The sequence below is a fragment of the Caretta caretta genome, chromosome 10 (assembly GCF_965140235.1).
Source record: "Caretta caretta isolate rCarCar2 chromosome 10, rCarCar1.hap1, whole genome shotgun sequence".
Taxonomy (NCBI): Eukaryota; Metazoa; Chordata; order Testudines; family Cheloniidae; genus Caretta; species Caretta caretta.
In genome coordinates this window covers 48,067,399-48,087,012 of record NC_134215.1, presented here as the reverse complement: position 1 = coordinate 48,087,012, position 19,614 = coordinate 48,067,399, and the positions used below count along the sequence as shown (strand labels likewise).

The 19,614-nt window shown below is 56.1% G+C and overlaps 1 pseudogene; it reads right to left on the bottom strand.

Moving 5' to 3' along the window:
- Positions 1-501: 501 nt before the first annotated feature.
- Positions 502-19,322, bottom strand: LOC125644024 (maestro heat-like repeat-containing protein family member 1; annotated as a pseudogene).
- Between the last annotated feature and the right edge of the window lie 292 nt (positions 19,323-19,614).

Here is a 19,614-nt window from a genome sequence, read left to right as displayed (position 1 = left end):
GGTCTGCAACACGACTTCCTGGCGTATGCCAGGCTGGGTTCTGCAGAGTTAGCACCAAATGAGGCTCATAGCAGCCCCCTGCCTCGCGCTGGGCTGGGGCTGCTCAGAGTTCCTGCTGGCGGCACCACAGCTGGCGAGGGAGTAGGGGGTTCTCTGCTTGCCACTGCCCCTTGCCTGCCAGGAACGACCCACTTCTGACTCCCAGACCCTGCTGACCGGCCATGGCTCCTGCCTGGGCCAGGATGAGAACACCCCAAAGGGCAGGGAGTTTCAAACTATGGCCTGGGAGAGGATACCCCAGAGCCAGCCCTGAGGGCTTTCTCCCTGCTCCTACACTCTGCATGTCACTCCAACTGGGTTCTGGCTCCCACCCATTGTGCAATGTGGCGGCTGCCCCTAGAACCCCTCCTCATCCTGTTCCCCCTCCCCCCCCACCACAGCAATATGCCTCAGCTGTGACTTACAGCAGGGCAGGCGTTCCAAGCCTTCTCTTCTCTGGTTTCAGTTGTCCACCATGTATCCTAGGGGAGGCAGGCGGGCCTGGTTATTTAACAGAATGCAGGGCACTATCCACCACTTGTATTTCTGTCCTTCAAGGTGCCCCCCTGTCCCCGATCCATCCAAGCAGAGGAGGGGAAGGAGCTGGGTGGAGAGTCAGTCTCCAAGATTACTGGGATCATTTTGCCTTTGGCTTTGTGCCCCACAAAGGCCAGGAGAGGTGTTGTGCCCAAGGCACACATTGGCACACAAGCCCCACTGGGAGCTGGCGTGAAGCACAGTGTGGCAGAGCTGCTGCCCTGGCTCTTTGCCTGCATGGCAGGTGGTAGCTGGGGTGGGCAGGGCTGGGGCTTCCTGTGAATCTCTGCCCCCCCCACCCCCCGTACAGGCTGTGGGGGGACCTGACTGGGGCCAGTGCCTCAGTGGGGTGCGGGGAGGGGAACCACGGTGAGACCTTTGGGAGGCAGGATCTCTCCCTCAGACCTGCTCCTGCTGCAGGTGCTGGGCTCGCCTGGGCCCAGGACAGAGGAGACCCTCTGGCCGCAGAGCCCTCCTGCATCTGGCTCCAAGGAGCCTTGGCTACCCCTTTGTCCCAGGGAGGTGGGAAGGTGGCGGGGGGGTGACATTACACTCTATATGATTTTATAAAAATATGCTAATGTGTGAATATAATGTAACTGGAATATGCTTCATGCTAAAGGTCTCTTGTAAGGTATCATTACAAAGCTTATAATCTACTGAGTGAGGTCATCCTATTTGCATAAATGTATCACTCTTGTATCTGAAACTAGAAATATGAAATATAACTCTGAGGTCCTATTTAGTTATGCAAAGTGTGGGCCATTAATGATGGTTTGGAATCTTAATTGCTCCCATTAACCAGGACAATTGACTGTAGATGGCTCTGTTTTACTTGTAAGTCTTCCTGTATACCTGTGCACTGGCAAGTGGGTAATGAAGTCTTACGGTGACATGTGATCATGTCACCTGAACTGGAATCCATCTTTAACATGGTGCTTTTCCATTGAGAAGGAGGGGTGGGAACCCAGAGGGACAAAGGATTCCCGCCTTATGCAAAAGATATATAGGTGGGTGGAACAAAACAAATGGGGCAGCCATCATGAGAAATCCCCTAGCTACACCTGAGCTGGAACAAGGGCTGTACTGGGGAAAGGATTGTGCCCAGACTAGGAAGGCAGCCAGTCTGTGAAAGAAACTTATTGAAACATCTCTGAGGGTGAGATTTTATCTGTATTCAGTTTTATTACTGTACTAGGCTTAGACTTGCGTGTTTTATTTTATTTTGCCTGGTAATTCACTTTGTTCTGTCTGTTACTACTTGGAGCCACTTAAATCCTACTTTCTGTATTTAATAAAATCACTTTTTACTTATTAATTAACCCAGAGTATGTATTAATACCTGGGGGAGGGGGGCAAACAGCTGTGCATATCTCTCTATCAGTGTTATAGAGGGCGAATAATTTATGAGTTTATACAGGGTAAAATGGATTTATTTGGGGTTTGGACCCCATTGGGAGTTGGGCATCTGAGTGTTTAAGAGAGGAACACTTCTTAAGCTGCTTTCAGTTAAGTCTGCAGCTTTGGGGCACGTGGTTCAGACCCTGGGTGTTTGGCTCAGCAAGACAGGGTGCTGGAGGCCCAAGCTGGCAGGGAAAGCTGGGGCAGAAGTAGTCTTGGCACATCAGTTGGCAGCCCCAAGGGGGTTTCTGTGATCCAACCCGTCACAGGGGGGAAATTGGGTGGGTTTATGTGTGGGCAGATGAGGCCAGCCCCTCCCCCCTGCTGGCAGTGTGCATGTGGCACTGGGCCCCAGACTCGTGGGGCAGGGAGAGATAATAGGAAGTAGGGCTGGGGCCATTCCCTGTGGGTCCCTCTCAGGCCATTAACAGCACTGCCCAGTGACCAACGTACGTGGCCTCCCCTCAATCCAGGCACTATTGGGGGCTGCTATTCGGGGGGCGGGGGGAGGGGGATTGCTGCAGGATGCTAGTCATTCCCAGACAGGAGCTAACACACAAGTGAGGGCAGGGCAGCAGCAATGGAGAGCCAGCTGGCCTCAGCGACCTGCCCTTCCTTGAGGCCCTGCTTGGGTCAGGTCACTTGCTAGGGGCCATAGATAGACCTGGGCCTGGCCACTAAACAAGGCAGGCTGTAAAATGGAGCCAAAGCCACCGAGAGTCTGGCTGGGCAGGGAGGAGGGGAATGGAGGAGGAGAAGGAAACCCCACAGATCTGCCCTACAGCTACACTCTGAGGGCTGGCAGAGCTCTGTGTGGGGTGAGGGAGGGCTGGACTAGTGGGGGGGTCCCTGTCCTGGGTACCACAGGTCAGCACTGAGGAGAGCTGGGGCTTGGAGTGTGGAGTTTGCACCACCCTTGCCATGTTGTTATAATGCCCCCAGCCACCCCTGCCCCTATGAGCCCTCAGCTGCACTCACCTGGGTCACCTGGGGGTTCCTGTAGGTGAATGAGCAGCATCCCCATGCTCTTCTCCACCTCAGCCCTAAAGAGGGACGACTTCTTGGAAACAAATTTGCTGAGGTGGCCAAAGAGCTCCATGGAGGTCTGCCTCAGGCCGCTGTTCTCCTGCAGACAGGGGGTGCAGGGTGGTTAGTGGGGGACAGGCTCAGGCCCTCACATGCTTTGGGAATCAGCCTGGCAGCTGCAGAGCCCGGAGAGGTTTCAGCTAGTTCAAACAACAGGACAATTCTCTGCAAACTCCCCTCCTTCCTGCTGGGCCACAGGGCTGCCAAATAATTGTGGGCCCAGGGCCCAAGAATGACTCTATCCCTGCCTCCCCTGGCAGAGGAGCTGAGCTTCCCCACAAGTCCAGGAACATGCCTGCATCGGACACTGAGCCCCCTCCGCATGAGGGCAGGTTCTGAGCATCTCCCCCTGTGGGGTGTCCTATAGTGCCATGAGGCCTGCCCTGCTTGGTACTTACATCCTCAAAGAACGTTCTTGCCTGCAGGGACAGCGACGTGCCCCTTCAGAGGCACCTTGGGTTTCCACAGCATCCAGCAGAGCCCTTCCATGGTGTCCAGAACGGCGCAGGGTTGCAGCATTTGCACATGGCACGGACAAAGCTCCCCAGGATCTGGTCTCATTTCTTCCTGACCTGCAGAGAAGGGGTTGGACGCCGCTCGGTGAGCAACGCTCTGTCAGCCTGAGTGTAACCACAGTCTGGGCAAGTGAGCCTACAGCCCAGTCTGCTCCACAAGAGCCAGGGGCTGGGGAGAAGGGGAACCAGGAGCTTCCCATCCAGCCCTCTCTGCCTAGAACCCTGCCATTCTCGACCCACCTTGTCCGGGAACTAGGTTACTGCGTTTCTGAGGCCGTGCAGCGCTCTGCCTTGAATATGGATGTTGCTGTCCTCTGTCTACTGCAGCATGGCCCTCACAACCTGCTTCTGCATCGCCTTGGGCTCATTCTCCATCAGCAAGGGGCTGCCGAGGAACTAAAGGGACCGAATGGAGCTGTCAGAGAGGGCTGGGTGAGGTCAGTGGGTCCTAGCCCGGCCGGAGCAAGGGGAAGGGAGTATGATCAGGGGTCAGGAGGGGTGACTTAAATCCGTACCGACGGCTGTTCATGAGAGGCTGGCTTCAGCTGAGCTTAACAGAAGCGACACGAGCAGGGCAGAGCACTCCCTCTGGTTCCAGTGGGGTGCTCCCAAACCCCACCACAGAGTCCCCAGCAGAGGGATTAATTTACAAGCAATACACCACCAGGACCATCTCTCATTGGCTGACCAGCTTGGCCTCCTGTTCCATTAGCTTTTGGGCCTGGTTAACCCTCCCCCAAGTCCTCCAAGCTCACCTCTGCAAACAGGGCGGTGCAGGCCATGCGTTCACCCTCCTGGCTGGCCTGGAGGTTGGGAAGGAGGAGCCGCGGGATGCTCTTCAGGGCCTGCTTTGGGTGGATCACCATGGCCCTGGAAGAGAACAAGAGCTCCTGTTGACGTGTGCATGACAACCCTGCACATGCCAGAATCCAGCCCCGTCCTGGCCACCCCCTCTCATCTCTGCCCCACTAGGCTCCAGAGCGAGAATGTGACTCCTCCAGTCTCTGTCCTCACCTGCTAAGGAGAGTGAACCCCTAGGGCTGGGCCTCCTCCAGCAGCTGCCAGCCTCGCTCCTGGTCCATTAGCTCCACAGCTGCTGACTGCCCCTGAGGTGCAGCACCCGTGCCAGGGCGTGCACAGCCATGCTGGGAAGAGAAGGAGGCAGGAGATGGTGATGCAGGGATGCTTGCTCTCTGGGCAGGGGGGGGGGGGCAGGACTCCCTTGCTGCAGCACTGAAGGGATCAGGGTGAGACTAGAAGCTGCCCCACTTCTGCCTTTGGTTCCCCTACCACCAACTGTGAAGGCTGGAGGGGCAGGGGGGAGCGTCTGCAGATGTGACCTTCGCTCTCCTCCAAAGATGTGAAAATTGCCCCCTCCGCCCCCAGCCAGGAAACTGACCCCGGGGAGAAAAGTACATGAGGTGCCCCCCTGAACACCCTGCTGCCCTGAGCCCTGCCCCCATGAGCTGCCCACTCTGAGGAGCTCTCTGGCTCCCTGAGTATCTGGGGGAAGCTCTGCCCACTCCTAAGCACGAGAAGCCTGGCTGATCTGAACCCTCAGTCTCCCGAAGGTGTCGGGGGTCCCTGGACAACAAAGGATCCAAGCAGGAAGCTTCCCCCAACTAGGGGCTAGCACAGACACTGCGTGGGTGCTGGGATCCATCAGGCCCACACATTACCTGTGGGGACTGGCGTCACTGGGCAGGTCCTGCTGGGCTCCTGAGAGGTGCCGGGCCGGGGAGCCGGTGATGGTGAGGAAGTAAGACGCGAACAGGTCGTCCTCGAGTCCCTCCACGTGTCCACTTGCCCCAGGGCCCTGACCAGCTCCCACAGGCCGCTTGTGGTCTGGAAGGGAACAAGATATAGTCAGAGGACAGTGGCCATGTGCAGAATGCAGCTGGAAAAGAGGGCTGAATGCCAGCGCTGGGAACTTACCGCCGGGGGCAGCCAGGCTGGCTGGGGGCAGCTCCTGTCCTGGGTCTGTTTAGCGTTAGCCTGGCCCTTCTCTGGGTTGTCATACAGCAGGATGTGCAGTACCGCCCTGGCCAGCATGGGGTCTGCACCCAGGAATCTCCAGATGGCCTTGGCCTGGCTGTGACAGACAGAGGCATGGGGCAGGTAAGGAATTAACACAGAGGACGGGCCCCATTGGTACACATCGGGGATGATGCCCTCCGAGGGGCGATGGGCCAGAAGCAGCAGGTTGAGCCTGCTGCTGGCTGACCTCAAGGTCTTTCAGGCACTGGCCAGTCCTAAGGAGTTCATACCCTCCTGCCTGGGCACTGCCAGGGGGCACTGTGTCACAGCAAGGGATGGGCAGAGGTGGCCAGACTCACTTCTCCCAGCTGGGGGGCCCCCTCCCTCCCTTGCCACCTTCTCCTGATGGGAACCAGAGGGGCTGGGGTTAGAGCAGTGGGAAAGCAGTGACTCCAGGCTCAGCGGTGGGGCTGATGTGAGGAGGTGCCCACCCTTGGTGGGGGGTAGGGCTAGGTGCTCAGCTGGATCTCTTGAGCTGGGGGAGGGGCACAGAGTGGGGGCTGCAGGCAAGGATAGCATGAGCTCCTTCCCCATGGGGCAGGGGGTGGGGGTTCAGGAGGAACAAGGCTCCAGTTCTGACCACGCCATGGCTCTGGGGTGGGGGGTTTGGAGAAGGCTGTAAAATGGGCGCTGTGCTTGTCGGCTCTGGGCAGGATGCAGGGAAGGTGCTGCTGGCCCAGGGGACCCTGGCAGGCTGGTGAATCGGAGAAGACCAGCCTCTAGGGTGGGATGAGGCATATAAAAGCATGCGATGGGGAAGATACCAGGCTGGGATTCCGGGGGGGGAGAGGGCATTTCCCAGCTGGGGGAGGGGGTGCCCCTGCGGGAACATGCTCAGTGTAGGGGCATCTGTGTGGGCGATGCAGTTAGGCTGGCCCCTCTCCTGCCTCAGCCTGGAGGATGCCCTGCCGGGAGCGGGGGGCCATGCTGACAGAGGGGGTGAACCTGCTCACATGGGGTCTCTCCTGGTCTGTGTTGTGATGGGGGGCCCTGGAAGACTGTTCTGGCCTCCAGCCAGCCAAGTCATCGCACAGCTGAACCGGGACGGGGTGGACTGGCTGGCACAGAACGAAGTGGGGGAGGATGACAGCTGTGTTAGGAATAGCTCAACTGGGGGAGCCCTGAGCCGGGGGTCACAGAGCACACAGAGCCCTCCAAGGGACAGGGAGGCTAATGGTGACAGCATGCCGGGGCAGGGCTGTTCCCTGGGGGCCCGTGTGCAAGGGGAGGGTCTGTGCTGCGTGTAACCATGGTGCTGTGGAGTGACCCCTTTAAGGGGAGGCTGGAGCGGGGTGTTCTATCCTTTCCCCGGGGCCAGCGCTCGCCGCTCGTAAGGCCAGGGCATCTGCAGGAGGATGCTGACCGCGGCCTTGGTGTGCTGTCTGACCAGTAGGTGTAGGATGTCTCGTCCCTTCACTCAGCCGCCCCCCTCTCGGGGTGGGCACAGTGTGTAGGAAAGAGCCGCGTGCAGATCCTGCACCTGCGGAGGCAAAGCAGGGGCTGAGACCCTATCCCCGCTGTGGGTGTCTGGCAGGCAAGGGCCAGGAGTAGCTGGGCAGGCTCAGAAACAAGTCAGCGGTCACATGGCCCGGCAGAGGCCATGGATAAACTCTCCTAGTGAGTGACTGAGCTGAGACGGGTTTGGTACCTTGAAACCCCCACCCCTGATCCAGCTCTGTAGCACTAAGGGTTCCAATTCTGCTGCCTGGTGACACCCCCCGCCCCCCTCCGGATATCCTGGCTGTACCTCCCCCTGTACCTCCCCTTGTGACAGCACACCTGGGCTGAGTGGGACCTAAGCATCTGGGAATCATTTCAATCTGTGTCCACTGACTCTTTGCCCAGTGGACACGGGGGACCCCACTGTGGGCTCTGTTCCCCCAGCTGGGGGATGAGTCTGGAGACAGGGCACTTTTCCTAGGGAGTGAGCTGGGCAAGCCAGACTCCTGGGATCAATGCCTGCAAATGATTACAGGGCCGTGCCCAGCGGCCGCCCTGCAGACAGGGGATGGGTCCCATTGATCAATGATGGTGAGAAGGAACATCTCCCCTCCACATCCTCCCTCGTGCCCCAGAAATTCTGGGCATGGGGCAAGATGGAGCTGCCCAAGATGTTCAATGCCCAGCCATTACTTGGCCCTGTAGCTCTGATTCTTTCTCTCTCAACACCACCTCCATGACGCCTGCCCGTTGGTCAGCACGCTCCCCCTTCTCCAGCAGGCCTACTGGCAGGGTGAAGCTGAAGGGCATGAGGTCACGCGACGGCAGGTGCTTTGCAATGAGCTGCAGGGAAAGGCACAGGCCGAGTGTGAGCAGTGAGCTCCGGCCCAGGGAGGTGGGTTTGCTCCTCAGGGAATGGAGATAGAGGCACTGGCAGCCTGCGCCCAGGGCTATGTGAGTGAGCATTGGAGCCCATACCCAGGAATTTCCATCTGCCGGCTCCTCATGGAGGGAAGAAGACAATAACGCCCCCTTTCCCATGTGTGTGTGTCTATCTCTCCAGCCACAGTCTCTTTTACTCACCATAGGAACATGGGCAGGGCTCTCTCTGCAGCTGGCATCCTTCTGCATCTTGCTCAGCATGGTTGCCACTGCCGCTGTCTGGGTATACACGACAGCTGCCCAAGAAACCAGCAGTGCTCAGGCAGTGTTCTCGGGGCTGGATTCTTCCCCCTTGCCGTCGAGCCAGGTCAGAGGTTCCAAAAAGCCAGACTCTGGACGCAACTGGGAACGCCCAGCTAGGGTGAGCTCTCAGCTGGCTCCTGGGCCAACTGCCTACCTATCACCCTGATGTAGAAGGTGTGTTGGGGGTGGGATCAGGGGAGGTCCCAGATGGTCCCAGGCACCTGGTGAAGGGCAGATGCCAGGCCAGCCTGGTCGGTACCAACCCACTTCTGCTCTGTGTCCCTCTGGTCAGGGCTGGGATGAAGGCGCCATGTTCTCTCTACAGCCCTGCTCGCTAGGTCACGGCCGGGGCTGGCAGGTGGCGACTGTTTGCTTCCGCTCCATCTTACCTTTGCAAGGTGTGAAGATCCAATAGAGAGCCTGAGATGCCCAGTGTCTGGTGGCCTCCTGAGCATCGAAGGCCTGGCTTGTCAGCAGCCTGGCCTTGTAGCCCTGCTCTGCCATGGGTCTCAGGTCCTAATGGGCCACTGAACAGAAAATCAAGGCATGGACTGGGGCTGAGCCCAGCTCTGTCTGTATCACCCCTCCCCCTCTCTCTGTGAGTGCTGCGGGGGGCAGCAGGGTCCGTGCTGCTCACCTCGGTGATGGCTTGGAAGCGATAGAACATGAGGAACCGGGCGCTGGCTCTCACAGCTCGGCTCCGCTCCTGGGCCCGGGGAGAGCAGATCCACGGCTGCAAGTGCTGGGGAGCAGAGAGAAAGCCGTGTGAGCGACAGCAATGCCGGGGCGACCTGCCCCCCATGTCCTTTGGGCAACCCCCAGAACCTGCTTCCCGCCCCAGCAGGGAGAGGAGATGGCGCATTTAACCCCTTCTCCTCCGCTGCCGGACACTGGAACTCGGCGCTCCTCTCCTGTCTCGGGGGCACTGGGACGGGTCCGAGGATCTTGGACTCAGCGCTTTGAGGACTCTCCCTATTGATGCTGTGGGGTTTCGGGGCTGTTTCCTTCAGGAGCACAGGGGTGCCAGCCCAAATTTAGGAGGCCAAAGTGACACCCCCTGGAGCAGGACTAGGATTGTCTTGCTGGATCCCAGGGTCGGATGTATGCCCCGTGGGGACTGGCTAGTTCACAGCAGCTGGGAGGCCTGCTCAGCCCCCTTGGGATCAACTGGAGCCTTCCCTCTTGTGGTTCGGGTAGAACCTGACCAGCCGGCCCATCCCCACATGGCCAGCGTGAATGGGCCCCTCTTCCCCATCATACCAGAAACAGACGCAGCAGCATGGTGGGGGTCAGGTGCAGTTCCAGGAACGGCTGCAGCATGAGATCCAGGGCCTTCCAGGGCAGTTGTTGGAGACACTGGAGCAGAGAGAAGCGGGGAAGTAAATAGCAAGGGAGGTGGGGCGCACAAGGCAGGGGGACGAGTGGATCCCCCATCTGGAGCCAGGTGCTGTTGGTATTTGGGGTCCCTTTCCCCAGGTGATACTGATCCCCCTGCACATAGACATGGGTCTCACCTGGACCACGGGCTGTCCTTTCCCAAAGAATCCTTCCTCTCACCTGGGTCCAGCTACTCAGCAGGGGGGTGGCTGAGTTTCCCAGCCAAGGAGGCAAGTGGGAACTGCAGCTTTGTCCATGCCTCACTAACCTCTACCCGCATAGCGGAGCTTTCTGCCACCTCAGTCCCTCTCAGCTTCGCCAGGGCTGGGCGCTGAACCATGGTGCCAGCGATACAAGTGTTGATGGTCTCAGCCTCCTGTTCCTTAGATAGGTGAGGCTGGAATTTCCTGATTGGAAGGAACAGAGCAGACGGGGCCATTGAAACAGAGACTGGTCCCCGCCGGAGTCAGGCTGGGTTTGATGGCACGAGGGACAGCTCCCTCCCTAAGCAGCAGAGCTCCAGGGGGCATCTTCAGCAGAGCCACCGCCTCAGGAATGGTCCTGTCTGGAGATGCCTGCGCCCCCTGGGCCCAGCCGGCAGGGGCTCTGCTGGGGAAGTTGCTCTCTGGGGATGATCCTGGGCCCTGCTCTGCATCTGCACCCATTCACAGCACTTTATGTTGACGGGAGGGGCTCCCTCTTGCCAGACAATACGCAGAGCTGGGGCTGGATAAAGTGACCCAGAGGCCGAGGAGGATATTTTCCGTTTGTGAGCCACCAGGGAGGAGCATCCTCTGGTTCTTATTGGAGCTCGTTCCTCCCCCACCTCCTCTCCCTCCATCTGCCCCTCCCCGGCTGCTGGGCTCTGCAGGTAAGTCAGGCCCCATGGACGTACCCTAAGTATGAGATGGCCAGCAGGGCATGCTGCTGATCAGGGCTCTGCAGCCAGGCCCGGTCCTTGCCTCTGAGGATCTCCTGCAGCACAAAGCAGAGAGTCAAAGGCAAAAGAATTTGAGGGAGCCTGGTTACTCAGCAAGATATGGAGCCTCCAAACGCTGTTTGACACCCCCACCAACCCACAGCCCCAGCGTGCAACGCACTGGGGCACGGAGCTGGGAATATTGCCTGGGAGCTGCCACGTGGCCAGAATGCAGGGGAAGTTCACAAAAGCCCCTATTTCGCCATTCCTGCCAGCACCTCTGGAAACCTCAGCATCTGCCACAGAGCAGGGAAGGAGGATCTGGTCAGAGGCATCTTTGTGACTGGGAGCATTAGAGTCCTGAACAGCTGAGGTCAAATCTTTTCCTGCAAACCTAGGGAGGGCTGAGCCTGCTAACTCCGCAGCATCATGTCCCAGAATGAAAACCTGGAGTTAAACTCCAGGGCACTTTTTGGGTGCTGGACAGATCCCTCAGCAGTGGGATGGGGAATTGTCCCGGGTGGAAGCAGTATGAATCCACTAATGGAAAATAGAGCCAATTAATTCCTTGGGCTGGAATTGCACCAGAAGAATCTGGCATCAGCACTGGGTTTGCAGCACAAGATATCCCTGGGTACCCAGTTGCAAACAAAGCACATGGCCTTCAACGCTGGGTACTCTGGCATGTGCGTCTGACCTAGGGACCCCTCCCAGGACCCCAGCACACTCACTCACCAGCAGGAGGGACAGCGGGGTGCATGTGTCCTGGGTCACCAAGGGAGTCCTGTTCTTTTGGGTGACAGCTTCACCCACCAGCACAAGGCTTCTCACAAAAGCAGATCTCACCAGTGGACCCTGGACTCACAGGCAGGAGCGGGAGAGAACAGGGAGGAAACAGCCACAGGCAATAGAGAGCTGAGGCACAAGGCTACAGGGCAAGTCTCTACAAGGGAGCTGTTGTCCTAGGCTGGATTGCCCTCACACCCTAAGGCAAAGGACCTGGCTTGCTGAGTGGAACATCTCTGCATTCCCTAGGGGAACATCTCTGGAGATGGATGCAAGGAATTGTTACCAGATGTGCCCGTTACTTTGGGGTATGCTCATTTATTAGGGTTACTCTTCAGGTGGGGGGGTTTTATAATTCTATTAATGTACTGCTTATGTCACTTGTGTGTTCAGATGGAGCTCTACTCCTTCCTTCCTTCTCCCCTCCCAATGGAGCTGTCCTGCAGGACCTCGGTTCCCCAGAGCTGGGTTCCTCCAGCCCTAGAACTAGATGAACACACGGGCACACACTAACAGAGCAAGTCTGAGCGGACCGGGTCAATCAGCACACTCAAGCTGATCCCCTCATATGTCTCTGTACTCAAAGGGCTGGGTTAAGCCGCACCTTCAAGCTGTCACCCTCCTGTGCCCCTGGTCTCAATAGGCTGAGCTGAGCAGCACTTTCGCCTGCCCCCCTTTATGTGCCACAGGTTCAACACATCCCATCCCCCTTTCACGTCACAATTGTACTGGCAGTAACCCACTTGATGAGCAAACCCTGCCGTATTTTTGGGCACTACAGGGATCTGTAGCTTAGATAAAAGACGCCTTGCTGCAGAGTAAATGGGGGAAGCTAAGAACAAAAAAGAGTAAAATTCAGAGAGAGAGAAGCAACCAGCTGAACCATAAACGTTATTTATTGAATCATAGTGATAACTACACAAGGAGAGCCTAAACCAACATAACATACATTATTAAAGGTTAATACCTGAGGTAGAAAGGAAAACAGAGAGAGAGAAAGAGGGGGACCTCACCCACTTCAGGAGGCTTGAACTGGTCGGGGTTCCTGAGTGATGGTGGTAGCTCAGGGTCCTGAGGTCAGGAGACAGGCAGAGCCCAGGCACGATCAGTCAGGAGAAGATGGAGTACCAGTGGAACTGATGCATAGTTTGGATCTAAGCATCATAACCTTACTTGGGCATAGGTAGGGGTTTTTGTAGAGAAAATACAATGGTTCAAGGGAGAACACGAGATTTGTTTATGGGTAAACTGATGACTTAAGGGTTTTCTTTAGGCTAGACAATAGGAGCTGATCACTCTTGGCTGTGGGTGGTGTTTTCTTCCAGGGAGCTCACAAGGCAACTAGGCTGCTTCAGTATTTTGGATATCAATCAAGGATTTATTACTAGAATTGGTCTGATAATTGCTGAGCTGGGTGTGTGCAGGCGTAGGTTCATTAACATCTGGAGCAGAGATTCCCATGATGCAGTGCGTCCCTGCTTTTCTGGTCCCAGAGTTCAGTGCGGTTCTCCGTTCTCCATTCTGTATGCAAATTGAGATGTCTCCCTGTCCCATCTTTCATGCAGATGAGGCTAGGGGAGTTGTCTCTGTTCTTCATGTTGTACGCTAATGGAGATGTCTTAATCTTGTCACCCTTGTCAGGAGGGGTCTAGGTGTGAATCCCAACGCCCTTCACTGCTCTCTGCAAGTTTTTTTTCTCTGATGGGTTTTGGTTTAAACAGAGGCTGAGGTGGGGGTGGGGGAGTGTCTTTCATGAGTCAGACAGGCTGGATACTGCACCCTGGTTCCCCAAGAACACAGAGTTGACTGGTATCAGAATGGCCTGATTTCCAGAGGTGCTGAGCGCTTGCAGTTCCCAGAGCTGTCAATGGGCCTTGGGGCTGCTCAGCTCCCCTGACAATCAGATGGTAATTGTCTGATCTGGGACAGGAATCTGCTGCCCTCTGGAGTCTTCTGGGCTCTCCCTGTGATGGGTCTGTTCTCCAGCGAGAACATTCAGTTAAACCAAACTAGCATCCTCTCTTCTTTTCGCTAGGACTCGCATATGGGCATTGTAACCAGCGTAAGACTGAATGCCGGCCTCAAATCTCCGATGGCAAGAAAACAACCTTGAGTTATCTCAAAAATCCCCCTTAGGCACCAGAGCCTGTCTGCTGGGCTAGGGGCCTGAATCACTCAGTGCCCCTTTTGTGCCCGGCTACACCATTGACTACAGTGTGTGGGGAAACAAGCCCTAAAGCTTTATCTTCTGATCCCTGAGTGCAGCACAAGCCTAGAGGTACCAAACAGGGTACAGTCATCTCTGGGACAATAGCATCGAGTGATGCACAGTTACATTCTAACAAGGCCCAGATAGGAGTCTTTCCATTAGCTTCCATGGGCCTGGAATCAAGCTAATCAAGATTTGGGGGGGGGCACAGAGAATGGTGCTGCTCCCGTGTCTCCTGTCCCTCCTAGGGCAAAGGGCCAGCCTTTTGAGCTGAGTTTATGCAAAGACATGGCTCTGTGCTGCTGTGCACACCCTGGGTAGGTGCTGCGTGGGCGGTCAGGGGAGGGCTTTGATTTATGTGTGGGCTCAGGCAAAAGGGCTTCTGGATGGCAGACAGGATTTTGCAGCCTATGCTCTCTGGGATGAGATCCATGGGGCCTGAGTGGACCACATGCCTATAGGTGAGGAGCAGGAGGCGTCTCAGCTGCTCAATGGAAGCTGGCTCCTGAGAATTGCAAAGGAGAGAGTGAGGAGAAGGGATGGCTTCCAGCTGCTCCTAACTCACGAATGGGGCCAGGGGAGGATTTTTCACCCAGCCGGGTTAGCAACCAAAGGCTACTCTGCTGAGCTGAATTGCCTGGACTCCAAGGCCCTTCCCAGCTTCCCAGGGTTGGGTGATTGAGGTGACCCGGCAGCCAAAGGGGACACACTAGCAGTTGCTTTAATTCAGCCTAGTTCCAGAGATGTCATTGGGACTACAGTGGATTGCACCAGCTGAGAATCTGGCCCAGCGAGTTACTAGGAAGGTTTGGAGGGTTGCGGGGAAATGTCAGACATGCCGGCCCTGGTGAGTCTGCCAGGAGGTCTGTGAAATAGTTCAGGGGAAGACCAAGGGTCTGTTTTGCTGAGAAATGTGTCAGCTGGAGCTGATGGCATGGCAGTGTCTTTTGGGCCCTCTCTGAGCCTTGTTTATGGGGCTGTGTGGAGCATGTCTGAGCTGCCCAGGAGATACCCTGGAGAGCTTATACAACAGGACCCACCTTTCCCCCAGAATCCACCCCCTTGTGCTGCGATTTCAGCTCCATGGAGGAGTAAGGAAAGGGCTCTCTCCACGGAGCCTGAGCCACTGCTTGGAAATTCAGCTCCTCACCAAACAGGCTTCTGGGAAGCAGTGTCCTCCCTGGCAGGTCCCTTTATCTGCAAAGGTTTGTGGAGGGATGGATGAAAGAGCAGAGATGCTAGGTGGGACCGTACCTGCAGAGAGCTACCGGCAGAAGGGTGGAGCTGCACCCTGCTGACGAACTCTTCCCAGTGCTCCAGGATGTCGAAAATCTCACCTAGGTGTTGCCTGGCACACAGCCCAAGCCCTCAGGCCAATCCCTGAGAGACAGAAAGACGGAGGTTGGGAATGCTGAGCAACAAGCCAAGGGGCCAGGATGGGCTCTCAAGGTCATTGCCAAGGGCATGTGTATAAGGAAGGTCTTTTCAATCCCCTGGACCGTGTCCAAGGCAGAACATACACACGTAGCATCAGGGGATTGACAAGGAATGAGTGATCTCTTGTCAGTGGAGGAGCAAAGGCCTCACCTCTCTTTCCTCTTCTTCTCGGAAATTGACCATCTCCACCATAAGCCATAGCTGGGGCTTGACGGTCTCTGCTAGAGACAACATCAGCCCGGTGAACCAGCACTTGTAGAGACAGCTCTGCGAAAGAGACACCATCATGCTGGCTGCTGGCATGCACAGAGCCCACGGGGTATAGCTGTCTGCTTCACTGGCCCCAAGCTGCCCCTGAGGAGCGACCACTGTTCTGAACTAGGCACTGAGCCCTAATTCCTTCCAGGACAATGACTTTGTCACTGGGCAGCTTATCACTGTAGGCCAGCTGGCGCCTGATACTAGTGATGAACCAGCCCAGCCAGGTGTGGTCCGAGATTAAGAAGAGAAGGCCTTCCAGGAACTGCCAGGGAAAGAAGAGCCAGTTAGAACTGAGACAGGCCAAGAAATGGGTCCTCTCAATAACTCCAGCCAGGAACCCACGACACTTGGGAGGGGAGGGGAAGAGGGAGCATGAACTGTCACCCCCACGTCTCTCCTAATGCTTGTGAATCCTTGTGAGCTGCCCTTGGTGCTTCTCCAATTGTATCTGCTGGGCTCAGCCGCTTCCTCTGTCCCACAATGCAGTGCTGCTGGGGGGGCCTCTTAATCCTGCCTCAGTGTGTGGGGGCTGGACGAGCTGACCTCTTGAGCTCCTTTCCAGCCCTCCATTTCTCTGACCCTTAACTGCAGCAGCTGCTGCTCCCACTCCCTCTGGCAGAATCCAGTCTCGTGATCTGGAAGAGATGGGAAGATCAGTTTCCTTTCTGTTTAGACCCGTCTACTGGGGAGCAGCCTGCAACATGGCTCTGGTTTGGCGGGAGGCAGGGAGGAGCTGCCGACTCATGGGCCCCAAGGAGATCCATGGCTCTGTGCAAATCGCTGATGGAGAACAATGCCCCTCAGGCCCAGACCCCTTGATGTGAAATACCCAGGAGTTCTGCTTGCCAAGATCCTTCCCCAGGGTGTGAGGTGTCGGATGAAGGTTAGATACAGTCCTGGAAAAAGAAAAGGAGTACTTGTGGCACCTTAGAGGCTAACCAATTTATTTGAGCATAAGCTTTCGTGAGCTACAGCTCACTTCATCGGATGCATTCAGTAGAAAATACAGTGAATTTCTTTTTGCGAATACAGACTAACACAGCTGCTACTCTGAGTCCTGGAAAGGATCCTTCCTGTCTAGGCATGGCGGGCTGGGCTAGATGACCCAAGGGATATGATTCTGATGTGATCCTCTCTGATTCCAAGGTCACAGCATCATATTATTCTGGATTCAGAGGGAGGCCCTGGCTTAGAGGTTTAGATTGGATATTAGGAAAAACTTTTTCACTAAGAGGGTGGTGAAACACTGGAATGCGTTACCTAGGGAGGTGGTAGAATCTCCTTCCTTAGAGGTTTTTAAGGTCAGGCTTGACAAAGCCCTGGCTGGGATGATTTAACTGGGAATTGGTCCTGCTTCGAGCAGGGGGTTGGACTAGATGACCTTCTGGGGTCCCTTCCAACCCTGATATTCTATGATTCTATGATTCTCTCCCTCTCTGAGCCCAGCACCACAGTGCTTTGCTCCTGCAAGGGGAGACACCCCCTCCTCACCTTCCATGTAGAGGAGCATGTCATTCCTGTAGTTATCCCAGAATTGGCTTGACCCGGCCTGGAACATGCTTATCAGCTGGAAGAGGGGGAACATGGATGCCCTTCTGACCTGCACCGTCATATATGAAGATGCACCAAGCACCTGGCAGACAAAAATACAGAGGTGGCTGTACTCCTCCCTTGCAAGGCAGTTAGAGAAGGGCGCTCCCTACAGGTGCAGGGGGAGAGCTCAGTGTTGGAGGGAAGGAGACAGCAGGGAGGTGGAGCTGACAACCAGGACAGGATTGAGATGGATATTTCAGTTGATCAGGGACACTCTATGGACCAGCTATTGTCTCCTTCCATCCTCTCACTCCTGGGCTGGCTCTAGCTCAGATGAAAGGAGACAGGATTATCCAGAGGCCGTGAGGCAGCTGCTGGGTCAGATCCTTGGCCTAGGCTAGAGCAGCACAAGGGGAGCTTGAAGCAGCCCGAAAGAGGCAGCTGGTCCATAAAGGGAATCCCCAGCTGCCCCTTGGTAAGAGAGGATGCTGGAGGCCAGGGGGCAGGAGGGGGCCTGCACAACAGTCCCTAAGGGCTCATTCCATCTGGCTTACATTGGAGTCATCCGAGGGCTGCACTAACTTGTGTTGGGGAACCTGATCCAACCCCAGGATCAGGGGAGCCAGGAAGGTGGCTGGCTCAGAGAGCTCGCTGGGTTTGTTAAATGCTGAGAGGTGCTGGGTCGATATGCAATGAACGTGAGGAATGTGACGAGCCAGCTCCTCTGGGGGCTGCGGGGAGAAGAGCCACGCGTTGCAGGCCAGCTCCAGGAGCAGCCCCTTCCCACTGAGGATAAGGAAACCTCCCAACTGCGGGTTACTCACCAGCAGCTGAGCCAGCAGGTCCTGGGGTAGAGTGGCCCTGGGGCTTGACCAACACCCTGTGAACAGAAAGGGGGCACATCCCACCAGGTTCTGAAGGGATCTTTTGCATTTGTCTCTGAGCTCTACTTGCGCTCTTGGCAGCTGGCTGTGTCCTTGCCGTGAGCCGGAACCAGAGCCAGGAGCTGATCCCCTCCCCCACCTGGGGCAGACGCCTCTCGCTACAGAAGGACTAAGAGCGGGTGGACAAAAGACTGGGACTCACCTCTGTTCCCCTTGCCACACCTGCTGGCCAAGGGCAGCCTGCCTCCCTCCGGAATCATCCTCACTACTCCGACTGAGGTCCGCAGGAGGAGAGGCAGGGCTGACCCATGAGCTGCTGGTTTAAGGTGAAGCAGCAGCCAAGGCCATAAAACCTGCAGAGCAGAGAAAAGCCAGCTCAGTATGGAAATATCCTCTTCCTGCACCAGCGTTCTGTTTCCTACACTAGACAGGACACCTGGCCTCGCCACCGCCAGCCAGACCTCTTTACCCAGCCTGAACCATGCAGCAATCCCCACCCCCTCCCCCTTCACACCTGTCGGTGTCTGCCTCCAGCACCAAATCGAGTGACATGACTGACACCCCCCCTCCACCCCCTGGCCTTTTGTTGAGTGTAACATCATCATTGGCAGCACTGTAGTTCCTAACTCCAGGCCCACTTGGAAAGGCTGCGTTCTCACGGCGTGAAAGCAATACACCAGCTTGATAAATAAAGAGGACACTAGGAAAACCAATACTATCAAGTGAAAGGTTTGAGCTCTGACCTTCACATTCCCCACACAGACCTGCACCACTTGAACCACAGACACAATTGCTGTCTGCTGTGTGGACAAGGTTACACAACTCTTTGCTAGACAATATAGAATAGTGGAGATCAGGAACCCCTGGGGGTCTATCCCCACCTGTAGTAACTAAAGCACATATATTTGGCATGCTCAGTCTGAAAGACAGTGTAGCTGAGTGCACAATACTTGGGTCTGCCTTATTAGAAATGTGGCTTCTAGTCTCTGCTCTGCCTGAAGTGACCTTGTGCAACGTGGCTGTTAATTTGTTCAGTGTGGGAAGGGGGCTGGCTAATACTTAACTGCTTAGGCTTGAGGCCTGGGTCAGTCATCAGGTCTGTGCAGTGTGTGGAAACATAAAGCAGTAGTCAGCAGAGATGAGATTTGGATGTAGTGTCTCCCAGCTCAGTGGACTCTCTCTTAGGCACCAGGGTATTGTGGGTGAGGGGCAGGAAATCCTGGGCTAGGGTTGGCTTTTGCAAAACAAGAATGCAATGGACTGTATAGACCCCACCCTGTAACAGCCAGGAAAAAGTTAACAGAGCAACCAATGAAGAGGGACTGAGCTATGGAAGCTGCAGAACCAGCATGACTGACCACAGGGGATGCTAGAGCGGAAGAGCCCCTGTGACACTAAACCCTAGCATGCAGGGGCACTGAGCCAGTGAGTGTTCCCTGTTACAAAGAACCAGGTCTGGCTCAGATCCGGGGACCATTTTACCCAATCCCATGATGTTCTGGAGCGGGGAGGCTCAGATAAATAAGTCTGGTTGGGGCCTGTCTCATCGAAAAGCTCAGATCCAGAGAGGCCTGCGTCCAAAGGAGAGGGGCAGGGTCACTTACATTGGCCATTCTGGGGGAGTCACCCGGGGACTGCAGGGTGCTGGAGCAGAGCTGGCGGACCTCGAGCTCCATGGCGCACCTCCTGTCTGCTTTCTCCTGATGGTGAGAAATAAGGGAGACACCGGGGAAATTTAGATTCAGTGGAGACTTCCATGGCACGGTAACTATAGTGGGCATGGCAGGGGGTGAAAATGGGGCTTGAAGGGAAAAGGCACAACCCTGGCTGTGACTGTGCCATAACCAGCCCAGGGCCTGTGTGGAGTCAGGTCTAGGCTCCACCCCTCTGCCTGGTGAAGACCAGATCCATGTGGTGATTTGTCACAGCCAAAGGCTGTTGACTCCTACCTGGGGCAGAAGAATCAGT